We start from the raw sequence: 15906 nt of genomic DNA on the forward strand, positions 1-15906 counted from the left end.
ATTATAATATTTTCACTTGGAAGAAATTAGGTTCTCAGATCTATAGTGACCACAGGTTTATAGGGGAAGGTCATTTCTAAGTATTTTTAGAGTGTCTCAATATTATACATAACATGGGTCTCATTTTAATAGAGAGGTTCTCTTGTGGGCCAACTGTCCACCTATTCATGATCTTGTGAGCCCCTATCCCCAACTCATAATGGTGTAACATCCCTGTAGCAACTACACTTTCCAAGTAGGTATGCAGTACAGTAGTGCTTTTCAACCAGGGTGTTGCAGGGTGCTGCCCAACATGCTTCTGCTGTGCAGTATTAACACTGCTAGGTATACAAACATCTAGACATGATTCACAAGATAAACCTAGAGACCATGTTCACACAAGCTAGCACATGCCTTTTGCGGGGTCTTAAAGCAGTTTGAGACATCACAGAAGGCACATTAGAAACTAAAAAATGTTCCAGCACAGATTCTACATTAGATACTGGGGAATCCGTGTATCAAAAGAAAATACACTGGAAAAAAGCAGCATGGGGCGCACTCCTGGAGCATGCCTGGAAGCAACTGGAGGATGGGTCCTCCAAGGAAATGCTCTAGCTCCTGGTCAGAGGGTCTCTATTCTGCCACATGCCTCTGCTGCTCCAGCATCCTGCCTCAGCATGGCTGGCAACCATGGCTCAGAGCTGGCTGGGACCCAGAGTCTGTTCTGAGTTGCTCCAGAGTCTGCCTGGCACCCAAGGTCAGCCCTGGGCCCAGGCCCAGCAGCAGGAACAGGCAGGCTGCCTTATAGCCATGCACAGGGGCCAGCTGTGCCCATGTCCCAAAGGTGGAGGCACCTGGTTCTCAGCTTCAGCCCAGCAGCAGAGTCAGGAGACCTGCAGGCTGTGGCAGGGACCATGGGCAATCCCCGTAATCAGGGATGTGGGTTTTGCTGTGGAAACATGAATTTTCCCTTTTAAAGGGAAAACCGTGGGTTTCCCCGTTTGCAGAGTTCCAGCCTTCAAATTGGGTGGGAAAGTAAGTCAGGGCTCAATGATGTGTGTGTGGGTGGGTATGGGAACTGTGTGGGGGAGGGGAATGTGTGGGAGGGGTGGGCCCCCCTGGCCCCTCATGGTGCACAATTTCTGCCACTGGTGGCGGCAGCCAAAAGCAAGTCCTTAGGGCGCTCATGGTCCACTGCAGGGAGAGGCCCCCAGCAGCGCATGGCACTGCCTAAGTCCCAGGGGTTATATGTGATGCACAGAGCCAGTCTGGCCTGCTGGCGTGTGTCTTCAAACAGGGCCAAGCTGTCTCCTGCCTCCATGTGGGGCTCCCAGTACTTCACTCAGGAGCTGTGCCACATTGGCAGCTCCTGCCTGTACCTGGGGGACCCCCACCACATGGAAACAGGAGCCAGCCTGACCTGATGGTGCATGGCTCTCATATGCAGGGCCAGAAGCTCCATGTGGAAGTAGGAGCCAGTGTGGTCCTGCCCAAAGGTGCATGCCGGTGGACCGAGCTATCTCTGTGCACCATGTGTAGCCACCAGGACTCAGGCAGTGTCATGTGCTGCTGGGGGACTCTGCCTCCTGTTGGCTGCTGCCACTGGTGGCAGGGGCTGTGTGCCATGGGGAGTGCCAGGAATGCAGCAGGGCCCCCCCACACAAACCCCACACCCACACTCTCCCACAAACCCCAGACACCCACCCACAGTCCCCCACAAACCCCACACCCATAACCCACTCATGAGCCCCCCCACAATCCACCCACACCTACCCCCCACCCACATACCCTTAAAACCCACCCACAAACCCCATGCACACACACACCTACAAACCTCATACACTCCTCACAACCCCCCTCACCCCCCACCCCAGATCTCACAGCCTGCATGCCCAAATGCTAAACAGGACAGGACTTGCTGGCTGGAGCTGTGGTTGCAAAAGCAGCTGATGCATTTTACAGCCCTGCCCTGTGCCCACATCAGTGCTGGGACACACGGCCCTGACCTGGGGGAGTTCCTGGTCCTGGGAACCACTTGGGTGGTGTGATGGGCTGCAGGGTGGGGTGGAGGTGGCAGCAGGGGTGGGTGATGGGCGGGGGGGAGTTTAAGGTGGAAGTGGGATCTGTGGGTGTATGTGATAGGCCAGGGGTGGCAGCAGGGGTCTGAGAGAGAGATGCGGGGGGAGGGGGAGATAGGGAGTGTTCTGGATAGGAATGGTCGCCAGAGCCAGGCTTGGAGCTCTTCTGCCCCCCAGAGCAGCCTGTGCAGGGGGAGGCTGGCCTGAAAGAGAAGGGTCTTGCCCAACCTAGTCCCTGAGCCCCAGTCAAGGGCTTCCCAGGAACAGCAGGGGGATCGCTGGAGCCTGGGTACAGGTGTAGGGAGCAGAACAGCAAGGGCTGGCACTGCTTAGATCCACAAAGCAGTGGATGGGACAGCTGTAGCTGGCGCTAGGAGGGAGCTGCTACTGGAAGGGAGTGAGTGGGAGGCAGGCAGGGGCTGCAGGTCAGAAGTGAGGGACACTGGTGGGGCTGTGGGTTGGGAGTGAGGGGCAGGGGCAGGGCACCAGCATATCAGTGCTGCTCACCGCTACAAAGCAGCTGCAGGTCCAGCTGCAGCTGCCTCCATGTCCTAGTGAGTGAATAGGGGAGGAGGAGCTCTTGATTTTTCCATGATAGAAAGAACAAAAAGCAAATGCCAAAGTGTATAGATATTTAGAATTCATTTTATTATGCTAATAGAGACACTGGTAGACATCCAAATTGCTTTGAAATTATAAATATATCAATAAAACATTGCCCAACTGATCTCTCTCTCTGTATAGTGGTATTTCATTTTAATCATGGAGAAACACACATTTGGGGTATTTTAATGAGAGAATTTGAGCATTTTTTTGTCAGAGAATTTGCAGTTTTTAAACAGAGAACACCCTGCTGGTGAGGTGGTGGGACTCAGACAGAGGAGTCTGCCCAGGGCTGGTACCAGGGTCCCAGCTGGAGGGTAGATGAGGTGGCTGAGCTCCTGGTCAAGAGGAAATGCTTCCACAGTCCACCGGCAGCTGACCCAGAGGTGCAGGCCACTCTGTTGCAGTACTCACACCTTAGCTCAGACAGCCGTGCGGTCCCCATCTGGGTCTGGCCGACATGCAGTCATGAGGCCACAGGTCTAACAGGGCAGATGCTGTCACAGGTGGCGGCAGGTCACAGCCATGCAGCAGCTCCCACTGCCAAACCGCTGCAGTGGGTAGACGGTGCAGGGGCCACTATAGGTTAGGGCCGATGCAGCAGTCTAGCTGGCACAAGGGACTAGTGTCCCCAGATACCAACTGGCCACGCCTCAGAAGCTCCTGAAGGCAAGTAGCCCTGAGCTGCTCACCAGGACAGCTTTTTATACTGCTGGGGCCAGCATAGGTGCTGAAGGTCTGGGTTGAGGTCCGGGATCTTGGCTAAAGTTCTGGGAGGAGCTTTCAAGGATCAGTTTGCCCCAAGTGGCACAATTTGCCCCACACCAACGTGTATGTTCAGGCACATGTGCTGAGGCACAAATCTGGCACAAATTTGTGCTGCTGCTACTTGAGCTGCTGCAAGCATACGTGCCTACAAATGTGGATGTGCCCAGAGATTTCAGGTAGGAATTAGTAATGTCAAAAATATTCTTCCCTCTTTTGGTCTTCCTGAGTTCTTTGCAACAGACGAATTGCTCTATTAGTAGGCAAGACAAGACTGAAAGCTAGGAGCTGACATTTTCTAAGGAGTATGTTGAAGCCTAATAGGAGGTGCTTTTAGTCAAATGAGGGCTGCCCTTGAGTCTAAAAAAGTTTGAGAACCACTGAAGTAGAGGGAAAGTATTTAATGTGTTGTACATCTGCCTGAGTTTCTATCTGTAAATACAGTGTACATAATACCATGCGACCAGTTTGCTTTTGAACTATCAAAAACACTTTGTCAGCCACTGTTCAGGAACTGCTGTACTAGATCATTTCAGCTAACCACTGGATGGAATTACCTGACACGGACATTCTAACCTTGTTTTGTGCTCTGTCTGGAAGCAGGCCTAAAATCTGGAGATGTTTGGCTTTCCCCTTAACATATTATCTAATATATCAGCACTAAAGAAAAAGCTGGGGAGGTGAGGAAAAAAAGAGTTAGATACTTAGAATTTGCTAGTAGCTCCATTGCTTTGGGAAGTAGCAGCATTAACAAAGAGCAGCTGGTCACACAGTGTATATCCTCATTAGAAATTTGTCTCAAGCACATGTGTTACAACTGCTGATTGTATTTTTGTAGACAACTGGGGAACAATGCACTGAGGTAGCAGTGAGAAGTGTTGTTTGTTTTAATTTTCCCTCTTCGATATAGCAGAACTATGGGAGGAAGAGATTGTGAGTAGCCTAGTGGTCTCTGCAATCATGTCAAAGGCCTCCATGAGCCTGGATATTCCATCAAGTTAGTGGAGTCTAAGGAATACAAGCTTTGCTCAGCAAGAGCTGATTATATTTTTGTAGACATCTAGGGCAGAGTATATTGAAGGAGCAGCACTGCAAAGAAACTGTGGACTTTCTGACTCTGCAGCCAATGTCCAGCATTTTTTACTATATCAGCCAGGAACAACCTCCAACATGAGCCTGGAATGAGTCTGCAAATCACACCTTCTTGGGCACAGACAGAAGTGACAATTTTTGCCCAATCTGGCCACAAAAAGCGGTCTATAGCCATGACCAAATACAAGTCATGCCTCTGCTTCAAACATGGCCAGTTGGGTGAAAATTTGAACCCTCATTGCATGCAGAGTCAGATGAAGATGTTTCAAAACAGAGCATCTTCTGTAACTTCTGTCTGCCTTGCCTGCCAACCTGTTGCTGTTTTCAGAATGGGAGTGGGGAAAGGGAGCAGAGGGAGTTTGGTCTCGGGGGTTTTCAGCCCTTGCTGGAGGGTGGTGTGTGTGTATTGAAGCCCCCCTGAGGTGGGAAGGACTCCAGTTCACCCACTCCATCCTCCAATGCCAACTGGGGAGCCCCTAGCATGAGCTCCCTCTGCTCCCTTTCCCCACTCCCATTCTGAAAACTTTGCTCCTTTCCTCTCCTCCCATTCTGAAAACTCTGAAAAAATCTCCCCCCCCCCCCCCCCCGAGGAGGGGCTGTTGCTAGGGGAAACCAGCTGCAGTCTCCCAGCCAACAGCTAGACTCCCCTACCCCCTGGAACCAATAGTGAACTTCTGTTTGGTCTGGGGGCTTGTTGTAACTCAGAACACTTCCTGCAAAGTGTTCTCTGTTACAGTGGGGAGCTGCACTTCTGTCTGCGCACCTTGGGTGTGTCCACAGATGCAAACACGTGCATTTGCAGGAGCTCAAATAGAAGCAGTGCAAATCTGAGCCGGGGCTTTTTGCCTCAGTGCACGTGCTCGGACATGCACTTTGTTGTGGAGCAAATTGTGCCAGTTGGGGCAAAATAACCCTGCCTGGCTCCTCCTGGATCTGTGGCCAGGGGAAGCTAGAGCCCAGGGCCAGCACCTGTGCTGTCCCCAGCAGTATAAAAAGCTGCCCTGTCTTGGCCCCATCCATACAAAAAGCTGCCCTGGCAAGCAGCTCAGGGCTACTCGCTCTCAGGAGCTTCTGGGGCCTGGCCACTTGGTACCTGGAGACACTACCCCTTGTGCCAGCTGGACTGTTGCAGCAGCATCCTAAATCCATTTTTAAAAATACCCCAAAATCCATGCTTTTCCACAATTAAAACAAAAGACTACTCCACACACATACACGCACACACACGCACACACACACACACACACACATCTCTAGAGGGAGAGAGAGACAGCAATCAGTTGGACAATGATTTATTGGTATATATACAATGTTAAAGCAATGTGGAAGCCTACCAGTGTCTCTATCATTATGATAAAATAAATTCTAAATACGTATATGTGTTGATGTGTGCTTTTGGTTTTCTTCGCACATGATGGGTGTGTGATGTGGGGATGTGGTGTTTGCAGGAAGGGGGTGGGAAGGGGTGTGGGGGAAGGAGGATGGGTGTGTGTAGAGGGATGTGGGTTGGTGTGTGGGTAGATGTGGGGCGATTGCTGGTGGGACTGTGGGTGTGGGTGACCTTGATTTTAACATTATCAGATAGGATCTAATGTAGCTTGACATTAGAGAATTCATTCTTTGATTTGATTAATAGTACTGAGACCCTACTAAAAGGTGACTTTTTTACTCTAAAATGAGTTACCAGCTTTTGTAGGTGAAGATTGCAACAGTGATTAACTATTTGTTATCCCTGTGCTTCCAAGGGGATTCAGAAACTTTGTTCAAATAACTGCATTCTTATACAGGATGAATCATTAAAATACAAAAAACAAAAGCAACAACCAAAAACCTTTGATGTATGAAGGAGTTGAAGTTGTGACATCATTACATAAGCCACATTGTACAGGCTATGTGTTTTTGTAATGAAGTAAACAGTAATATAAGTGTTGAATCTGAAAGGAGCAGAGGCTAGGGGCCAAAATTACACATGAACCAGTATAAGTGATTGGAAACTGGTTCAGATCTGTAACACAACAGAAGTTCAGTGCACATAAACTGCTTTCAAAATGGCCAACACCACTTTAAGATAAACCTGGATGGATGTTGTATCAGACTTAACTGATTTAGGTTAAATCGGTTTATTGAACTTTTGTCTCAGATCCCCTCCAAATTCAAGTTAACTCACATTCCCCCAGCATCCCACGATGCTTGCACCTCCCTTGAAAACCACTGCCTCGCAGGGTGGGTGGGCTAGCCTTTGTCCAAGCTATCTGCTTCAGCTGAGCAGGGAGGTGTGCTGTAGTGCCCCCCAGCTTCTGGCCTGAGCCACTGCAGATGCATAGCTGCATTTCTGGAATCAAAAGTGAATGTCTGTTCATTTGTTTATTGGTTCAATCTGCACAACTTAGATTAACCTGCAAAGATTGAAATGATTCAGCCTCAGGCTTTTTGACTGTCTGTACTTGGCCTTAAAATATATCTAAATCTAAGCACCTCTGTGGCCCCACTGACTTCATGAAGTAGGACTGTTTGTCCTATTGACAATAGGTACAAATATGTTTAAATATTTTGCCGAGTATGAGGGTCCATATTATACTATCTGTCTTATCAAGTGAGACAGGAAAAGTATGTATAACACAGGTGAGTTAATGATCCTGTTGAAATATTAAGTTTTGCATTTCCTGCTTTTGTCATTTCAGCTGTGCAAACTGAACAGCACATAAAGCAGCCCATTGCATGTAATTTTTTGGCTTATTAAATGGATGACAGGGGAAGAGAATGAAAGATGGGGTGAGGTTGATGATCTATCAATTTAGGACTCAGTCATACTATATTTCATGGGCAAAACTCTCTGTGAACTCTTAGGACACTATGGGGAGGGATGAATCTGTCTTCTTGTCCTTGCTCCAGGAGTTGTACTTGTATTTCCCATATAACATTCATTGTATAAAATTCAGATACAGTCCTTGGAGTTGGGTGAGTGTTCTGACTAGTACACTGCACAGCAAGCATGTCTACACGTGCCTATTAATGCAAAGCAATAAAATTTGGCATTTATTGCAGTGGAATATATTGCTCCTGGGTGCTACGTTTACATGAGGTCAGCCTGCCAGCCCAGGACTGCTGTAACCTGGCTCTATGTGCTGTGAAGGGGCTGTCTGGGGCACAAGGGTACTCCAGTGTGGGGCTAGCTGTCAGGCACTGCCTGCACTGAAGCACCCTCATGCCCCAGCCAGCTGCATCAGCATCTACACGCGCAGTGCTGCAAAGTAAAAAAACTCCACAGCAGGGTAGTACTTGTATTTACAAGTTTTACAAATCCTTGTTACTACCTTGCTGCAGAGTTAGTTTCTGCGGCATAATAGGGTCACATGTGTAGATGCAAGACATTTACTGTGGAGCTATATTGTCTACTCCACAGTAAATGTCTCATATAGATGAGCCCAGTCATGTGCATCTTGCCCCCTCTCCTTCTGTCTCCATGCATCTTGTATTCATTGCTGCCCACTGGCCAAGCTTCATCAGGACAGGTGGGGGGTCCACCACCCCAGAGTACTCTATGGCACAGTGTTTAGAACACTCTCCTAGTGTTGGCTACAAATGTCCAACTCGGGATCCTTAAAATTCTAGTTTATTAGGCGGATTGAAACACTGTAATCATAAACCTTGGGGCTGGTCCCCACACACACACACACACACACACACACACACACACACACACACACATGCAGACATATACACGCACACAGTAGCAGGCTACAGAGTCAGATATACCTATCCTACAAGCGCTGGAGTCTGTCGTTGAGGCTTCTTTCAGCGTGGTGTTATCTTCCAGAAGGGGGTTGCTGGCTGGTCCTTCTGGCTGGACAGGTCTGGTCGAGTTGGAGATCAAGAGGGCGCCACTGAGGGTCACTTTTCACTGCCTTTTATCTGTCTCTGGCAGACTTTGGTGACTCCCCAGTTTTCAGGTTTGCCCAATCCAGGGGTCGTTGACCCTTGTGGGACTTCCCCCCCCTCGGTGGCTACTGGACGGCATCTGTCAGCCCCAGGGGTCGCCTGCATGTATGTGCAGGTTTGGGAGTCCGTTGATGAATTTTGAATAGGGCTCTGGGAGCGGTTGATCTGGAGATACTCAGCCCAAAAGTTGGTCTCTGGCATTGATTAACTCAGGCCAGGGCTTCTAGCCCTTGATCAGATTTCCAGGTTGCTACATTGTCTTCTATTGAGTTCTTCCATTGGCTGATCTGCAGCTTTCCAGGTGTTAATTGCTGTGTGCTACCTTGTTACACATTCTATCACTGATTCACTCGCTCTTTCAGGGGCCAGCCTGATACAGTGAAGGACAGTTTGATTCCTGCCCTTGTTAACATTGTTACAATGTATAACTTACTAAAACACATTTAGTTGAAAGTTGAAAGGTGAGGAGTATAAAATATAAGCTACAAATGCCATGTCACACAAATAGATAAAAATACCAAACTACAAGGGGAGATACAAAATGCACACACACAAATTTCAAAACACAATTCCTTATCTTAAAGTGAAAGAAAGAGGAAGGAAGGAAGAAAAGGTAGAAGAGGAAAAACATATCCAAGTAGGGGAGAGCAACTGCAGGCAAGAGGAAAAGGGGATTTCTGCTACACTAGGAGGTGGGGGATATCACCCCCATTTGAATTCCCTCAGGCTAAAGAGGCTTTTAAACATGGCTCTTTCACTTCCTGGGTGAAAGATGTTGTATCCCTTTAGCTACTATGTTAGAGGAGGACACTATCACCACCATAGCATGTACTCTTCCAATGTTTTGAGAGAAAGGTGGTACCCTCAAAAAACAACTTGAGGCACCAGGGAATGGAAGTGCTTCAAATTTAGTTTGACTCAGATGCCAAAGCTCCAAATGGAATTTCAGCTAGAAGCTGTATTAAACGATTTTGTGAGATCTCCTCTTGCCCTATTTTCCTATTATGCTATAGCCCTATGCTAAATACTTCTTATTGGCTAGCTCTAGGCAGTTCTCCATCCAGCAGGATGCTTTTTGATCACCCTTCTGAAGCACCTAATTTTCTCCATGCACCACATAAGGAATTTAGGTACCTAACTCTAAATTTGCTGTTCCATTACAGGGACCAGAGGCCAAAGCAATAGGTGCTGCAACACCTGTATTAAATCTTTTATTGCATTTGGCTCTTAGTAACTGATGAAAAGCATCAGGGCTAAGTAAAGACGGTCAAAAAGCCTGAGGCTGAATCAATTCAGTCTTTGCAGGTTAGTCTAAGCTTCAGAGATTATATTGAGAAACAGCTGGGCACACACATACTTTTGAAGCTGGTGCAGTCACATGCCTACAGTGGCTCAAGATAGAAGCCTGGGGGTGCTAAAGTAGGGCTCTCTAGCAGGTAGCCAGCATGGGCTGCGTTCACTTCCTCTTCCTGCTTCCAGGTGCCTCTGAGATTTGTAGCCCACAGTCGCAGCCAGCGGTAACTTTCGGTAAGTTTAGCACCTCTGTATCTGGGGGAAGAGGGGTTTAACTGTGGGAAGGAGGGTTTAACTCTCTTCCCTGGCCCCAGACCCCAGCCAGGGTTTGCCTGGGGCAGGGACAGTCCTTGCCTCTCCCACAACCCATCTCTGCTGGAGCAGACAGCATAGCCGAGTCCAGGGCTGCAAAGCATGCTGGGATGCGGGGGACCTGTGGTTTAATTTGAACCAGGAAGGGGTCTGGGACAGAAGTTTCATAAATCAGTTTGACCCAACTCAGTTAAGCTTACATTCAACCAGGTTTATTTTAAACCAGTTTCAACCATTTTATAACTGGTTTATGTGCACTGCATTTATGTTCTGTTACAGGTTTAAATCACTTTCTGATCACTTAAACCAGTTTATATGTAACTTCTGTCTCTCGCCTAAAAGTCCAAGGGTGAATCTCTTATGATCCTAAAGCAGGCTTTCAGTAACGGTCAGCATTGCACTTGAAATACTTTCCATGACTTATAAAATTCCAAAAGAATATGTTAAAAAACAAACAAACCATGTATATTTAGTGCCTTTTGATATCTATTTGACAGGTATTCTATCATGTAACAGTCTGGGGTGTTATTACCATATTCTGTTTGCTTGTTAAACCATAGGCTAGTAGGCAGAGAGGTATGAGGCATAAAATAAAAATAATACTTAGAATAAAGTAAAAATAATAGACCTTTAGCCAAAAGAGTATGCAAAATGTGATCTTCAGTAGTTTTGAGGGGTCTGACTCTGTAATAAACCATGGTGTAGGGGTTGAATGGCAGAGAGAGAAAACTGGGGTTGAATGGCAGAGAGAGCCAAGGGACATCTGTGGCAAAGAGCTTCAATATTTGCAATGATTTTATGCCCTGTGTGGCAAAAAGCTTTGGCCTGTGTCCTGCTAAGAAAAAAAATGTTTACCTTCCTTCTGTGTTGCAACTGGCAGAGTTTTAAAAGTTACTACATGGAGACAATACATTTCAACAGCACATTAATTTAAATAAACATTTCATGTAAGATTTGTTAAAAGTGTAGTTATGGTCAGAAAAATGACAAAGTTAAAACAACAGTATTTTTCTTAATGGATCTGATCCATATACGTATTGAGAAGCAAACCTGCTTTATTTTATGACCAGAAGAAGGGGTTATGACTACAAAGGACAGCTTTAAAAGAATGAGTAGGAATTTATACTGAATCATGCATTGTCAATAGAATTGGTAACTCCTTTCTGATTGCAGAGTCCTAATTACTGGTGATGATCTACAAACCAGAAAGAATGCAGCTTGACTTTTGAATCCCTGGCTGAGGAGTTAAGGCTAGTACAAAAGTTTGTAATGAGCAAATCTGTTATGAAAATTCATGGGAGACAAGAAACTTTTCATCTGTAATTCTTTTTCAGACACAAATTTTAAGTAAAAATACTCAGATTCTTTACACATGGTTTTACTTGTTTAGTAATATTTCAGTAAATGAAAATTACAACCTGTAAAGCTACATTAGAGAAATATAACATCACATTCCACTCATCAAAATTATCATCTCATTCTTGTTTGATAGATGAGCTGCAGAATAGTATTTACCTGCCAGATAACGCCCCTTTAAGCCTTGTGAAAATAACTTTCAATTGTACAACAGGCCAAAATTTTCTTCCCTAAATGGATAAGAAACACAACTCGTAAATAAAGGAGGATGCCAAATAAATGAGTTTATTTCTTTACTCAGTAATCCTCTCAGGCTAGGGACAGACATTATGCATAAACCTGTTTAAGTGATCAGAAACTTGTTTAAATCTGTAACAGGACAGATGGTCAATGCACATAAACCAGTTTGAAAATGGCTGAAACCAGTTTGAGATAAACCTGGTTGAATGTAGTGTCAGACTTAACTGATTTGGCTCAAACCAATGTATGCAATGTCTGTCCCAGACCCCTTGCCGGTTTAAGATAAACCAGATACCCCAGCATCCCAGCATGCTTTCTGGGCTGGGTGGGACTCTCTGCTCCACAGCCAGATCATCCTCCCTCTCCCTTCCCTCCCCTTCCCCCCCCCCAACAGGGTCAGTCCAAGCCCCCTTCCCCCATAGAGCTGAATCAGGGTTGAGTGGCCCCCAACCCCTCTGTGAGTACTGGATTGTGTCCACCAGCTGGATCCTGCCCTCACAGGGACTGCCCATGTGTCCCATCATCCAAAAAGGTTTATAGCCACTGGGTTAGACAGACACTTCATTGAGATGGAATAGTCAGGGATGATCCAACTTTGAGCAGGGGACGACTGGGCAACTTTGTGAGGTCCCTTCCAGCTGTACTCTCCTATGATCTATATCCCTTACATAGTGCATGGGGAGAGTTAGGTGCTTAGGAATGTGATTTGCAACAGCCTGTACTCTGGCCCCAGCTAATAGGAATCATTTGGAGAGGGGGAAAGGGGATTTCTGAAATTCTTCTTTCCCAGACAGGCTTCTCTATAAGAATAGGATTCACAGGCTGAATTCCCCTCCTGGGCTCAGCTTAGATGTCTGAGAGACCTGAATTTTAAGCATGAATCAGCCTGAAGAAAGGTTTCAAACCCACATCTCCTTCCTTCCAAAAGAGTGCTCTAAGCACCAGGCTTAAGATAAGGGTGGCTCAGGAGCCCTTTCCATCCGTGCTTTTAAAAAAGTAAAAAAGAATACAGGTTTGACGTGGGTAGAGGGGAGGCACAGAAAGTGGAGAGCAAATAGCCCAAGGATGAGAGGTCTAGTCTCTGGTTTATCTGTGCTACATAAATGCATGGGGTGTGGAGTTTTCTTATACACTGTAGATTTGCATGAAATAATGACCTGTGAATACCCAGCATGGAATGAGACAGCACTCCAGAAGAGAGCTTGCCAAGCTCAATGGGCACTGAGTGCAACACTGAACTTTATATAATCATAATTATATATGGAATAACATAATCATATACTATTTACTTTGCATGACCTCTCCCTAACTTAGACTGAAATTCACAGTTTGCAAGGTTCAGGACCAGGTCAATGACAACTTAAATTCTAGCTAAGCTGTACTTAACCTTATCAGACTCCAGGCACCCTTTGATAGACTCAAGACACTCCTCCATAACTTGTGTTAATGAATTCAGTGGAAAGGCCCCTATTTATTGCAATGTCCTTTGCTTCAGATATACAGGGAAGGTAGGTTCATGTGGGTAGGACTATTTGAGGGTTACTTTGAGAACTCCTAGATATCAGTGTATTCAGGTACCTGACTCTCAAAAGAGCCAAAAATCTATTTAACTCAAGATGGTTATTTCTCAATATTTTAGAACAGTTGGGGCAGCCTTGTTGGCAGGCATGCCACAAGTTAGCCTGACAAGGTTCTTTGAGTAGATCTGATATCTTTTATTAGAACAACTCTAATAGTGGGAAAAATTCTTCTTTGAAAGCTTTCGGGTACAAGTACCCTTCATCAGGCTGAGGAAGCGTCTCTAGTTGATCTGTGCCCTTCCTGGTTGAAATTATTCAGGCAGAGGGTGCATGCATAAATATACTCCCTCCCCCCCCACCCTGTCCTGTCCCTCATGTGTGCTTCCAGGCTCTGTGCAGACCCAAGCAGTCAGAGATGCCCTTCTCCCCCTACCACCTTCTCCTGTCACTGCCACCTCCACACCCTATCTGTGCTGCTCAGCTGCAACAGCAGTCAAAAGCAAGTCTGGGGATGGGGCATGTGTGTGTGCTGGGGCAGTGTGGGTGTGTGTTTTGCTGGACCTTCCTGCACCTCAGCAGCTCCCCTCCTTCTCAACCCCCTTCACTCCCCTTCTCTACTGCTTCGCCTATGTGCCCCTGGTGGGCCTCCCTGTAGCCTGACAGCTCTCCACCCCCTACCCTGCTTCCTCCTTTCACTCAGTAGTCACTGCTTTTCTGTCCAGCCTGTCATTGGAGGGGTATCAGAATCCAGGAAGACAGCTAGTCCACCTGGGGTTGGTGCCTCCTGGGATGCTGGAGGGCCACATATTGGTTGTTTTATCTCCTTGGAACATTTAGAAGTTATGCTGAGTCAAGCTGCCCAGCACACCTCAAAAATAATCCTCACCTCAAGTGACATAACCTTAAGATGCCTAGAGGGCATTTAGTACTAGCTAACAAGCTTGAATGTGTGATTGTTCAGGTTCTAAGTGCCCTTAATACATTGTGTGAATTAGTAAAGTGTAGGTCAATAGAACATAGAAAATAAATGTTAATGGTATATGCAGACTGCTGGTTAATAATCCAGTGTGGTTTTCTTGGTGGTTTAATCATTTTTAAACCAGGAATTAGAATATTAAACCATATTTCTTAGAAACTACTGTATTTAGGGAATACTTTGCACTTAGAGAATACTATATTTTTAAAACACTGCAACAGTGTTTTATAATTTCAGAACACTGCAATAAGGTAAGTAAATAAATAGTTCATGGGCAGCTGATATTTGGCTGTCTCCTAGGAGTATATTTAAAATTAATTATATTCTCCAAACACTAGAATTATTAAGTGCCACCTAAATGCCAATTGTAATTTTTATGGAGTTGAAATTTTAATTCTGAGATTTTCAAAGATGTCTAAATGTGGTAGGTCCATAAAGTCTTTCTGATTATTTTCAGAAGCCTTCTGCTGGGAATAACCAAAGTGAATATATCAATGGTCACTACATAATTATTAGATGTAATTAATTATCTGTTCTAAAGGGGAAAATGATTCTCAGTTGTTTTGGTTGAATGGATCCAGCAAGATTAGATTCTGCAGTAAGATTCTCCTTGATCACATTTTTCTGTGATCCACTCTGACACTTTATTTTTTGTCTTTTGAAAACAAATCCTCAGCTGATATAAATGACCATAGCTCTGATGACTATGAACTATGCCTATTTCTGTCTGCCTTTCCCCTGGTGCTGTATGCTATTTTTCTCTGTTCCAAATAGGCACTCTTGCACCAGCAGACTTTACTTTATATTTTCTTTATTTCTCATCTAGGTCCTTCTTTGGCCACTGCTGGTCTCCATGACAATTTATGCACCATTTCCCAAATATTTACAAAGACATGCACAAAGGTGCAGTAACCGATGCTCACATTTTTGTCAATGGGCTTTGCATTCACCAATTTACCTGTGTGTATTCAGTCCTGAATTGTGAATGTATCACTATTACTAATGTACACTCCTAAATCTTGCTCTGGTTTCTTATGTCAGTACTTGTTGTTCCTGGTACATAAGAACATTGCTGTGAAAACAAGAGAAAACTTTGGCATGGGGTTCAGCTTATAGTTACCTTGAGAAGAACTTTAGAACTGGCATAGGTTAGGTACAGACATTCAAAAAAGCCTGAGATGGAATCTAAGTTATATGGTTTTCTGTAAGAGGTGAAGTTTAGACCGGTAATGAACAGAACACGCATTTGATCTTGGGTTGCGGGGAGGGGCAGGCTGGAAGAGCAAATCTTAAACTGGATTCTGCTATTTTTAAACCATCTATGTGTCCTGAGCTTCTGTTCTGTTACATGTATGGACTGGTTTTATATGCCATACTTCTGTTTTGTTACATATCTAGATCAGTTTACAGCCACTTATACCAGTAAAAGTATCATGTCTGTACCTGGCCACAGTCATCTTAGGTTAACTGCACTGTACAATTTAAAGAAGCCTGATCATAAAGCACTTCTCTGATATGTACTGTATCCCACTGAGCTCCCGACAGGCAACCTTCATATACACACGTAATGCAAAGAGAATCCTTATTCTGAAAAGCTTTCACCCTGAACTAGACAAAAAGCTAAAGCCAAAAAATGCAACCTATTCTAATATAATTGTGGCAGGGCACTGTGTGTGCCTGCCACTTTAAGGGCCTGGAGCTGGCAGGCACCAGGTACCTGATGAGGGCAGGCATTTTTAATCAAGGGGCGGCT

At 45.6% G+C, this 15906-nt stretch overlaps 1 protein-coding gene across 6 annotated transcripts in view; it reads left to right on the plus strand.

Moving 5' to 3' along the window:
• ARHGAP6 (Rho GTPase activating protein 6) overlaps positions 1-15906 on the plus strand; it is a 575699-nt gene that overhangs the window by 479186 nt on the left and 80607 nt on the right. Inside the window, exon 2 of one of the 6 annotated variants that reach the window (XM_025202548.1) lies at positions 11235-11311. The exons of the other annotated variants lie outside the window; for them this stretch is intronic. The gene's annotated coding sequence lies outside the window, so the exon portion shown is untranslated. The remainder of the gene's footprint in view (positions 1-11234; positions 11312-15906) is intronic. 6 annotated transcript variants of the gene reach the window in all.

The sequence above is a fragment of the Alligator sinensis genome, unplaced genomic scaffold, assembly GCF_000455745.1.
Source record: "Alligator sinensis unplaced genomic scaffold, ASM45574v1 scaffold312_1, whole genome shotgun sequence".
NCBI lineage: Eukaryota > Metazoa > Chordata > Crocodylia > Alligatoridae > Alligator > Alligator sinensis.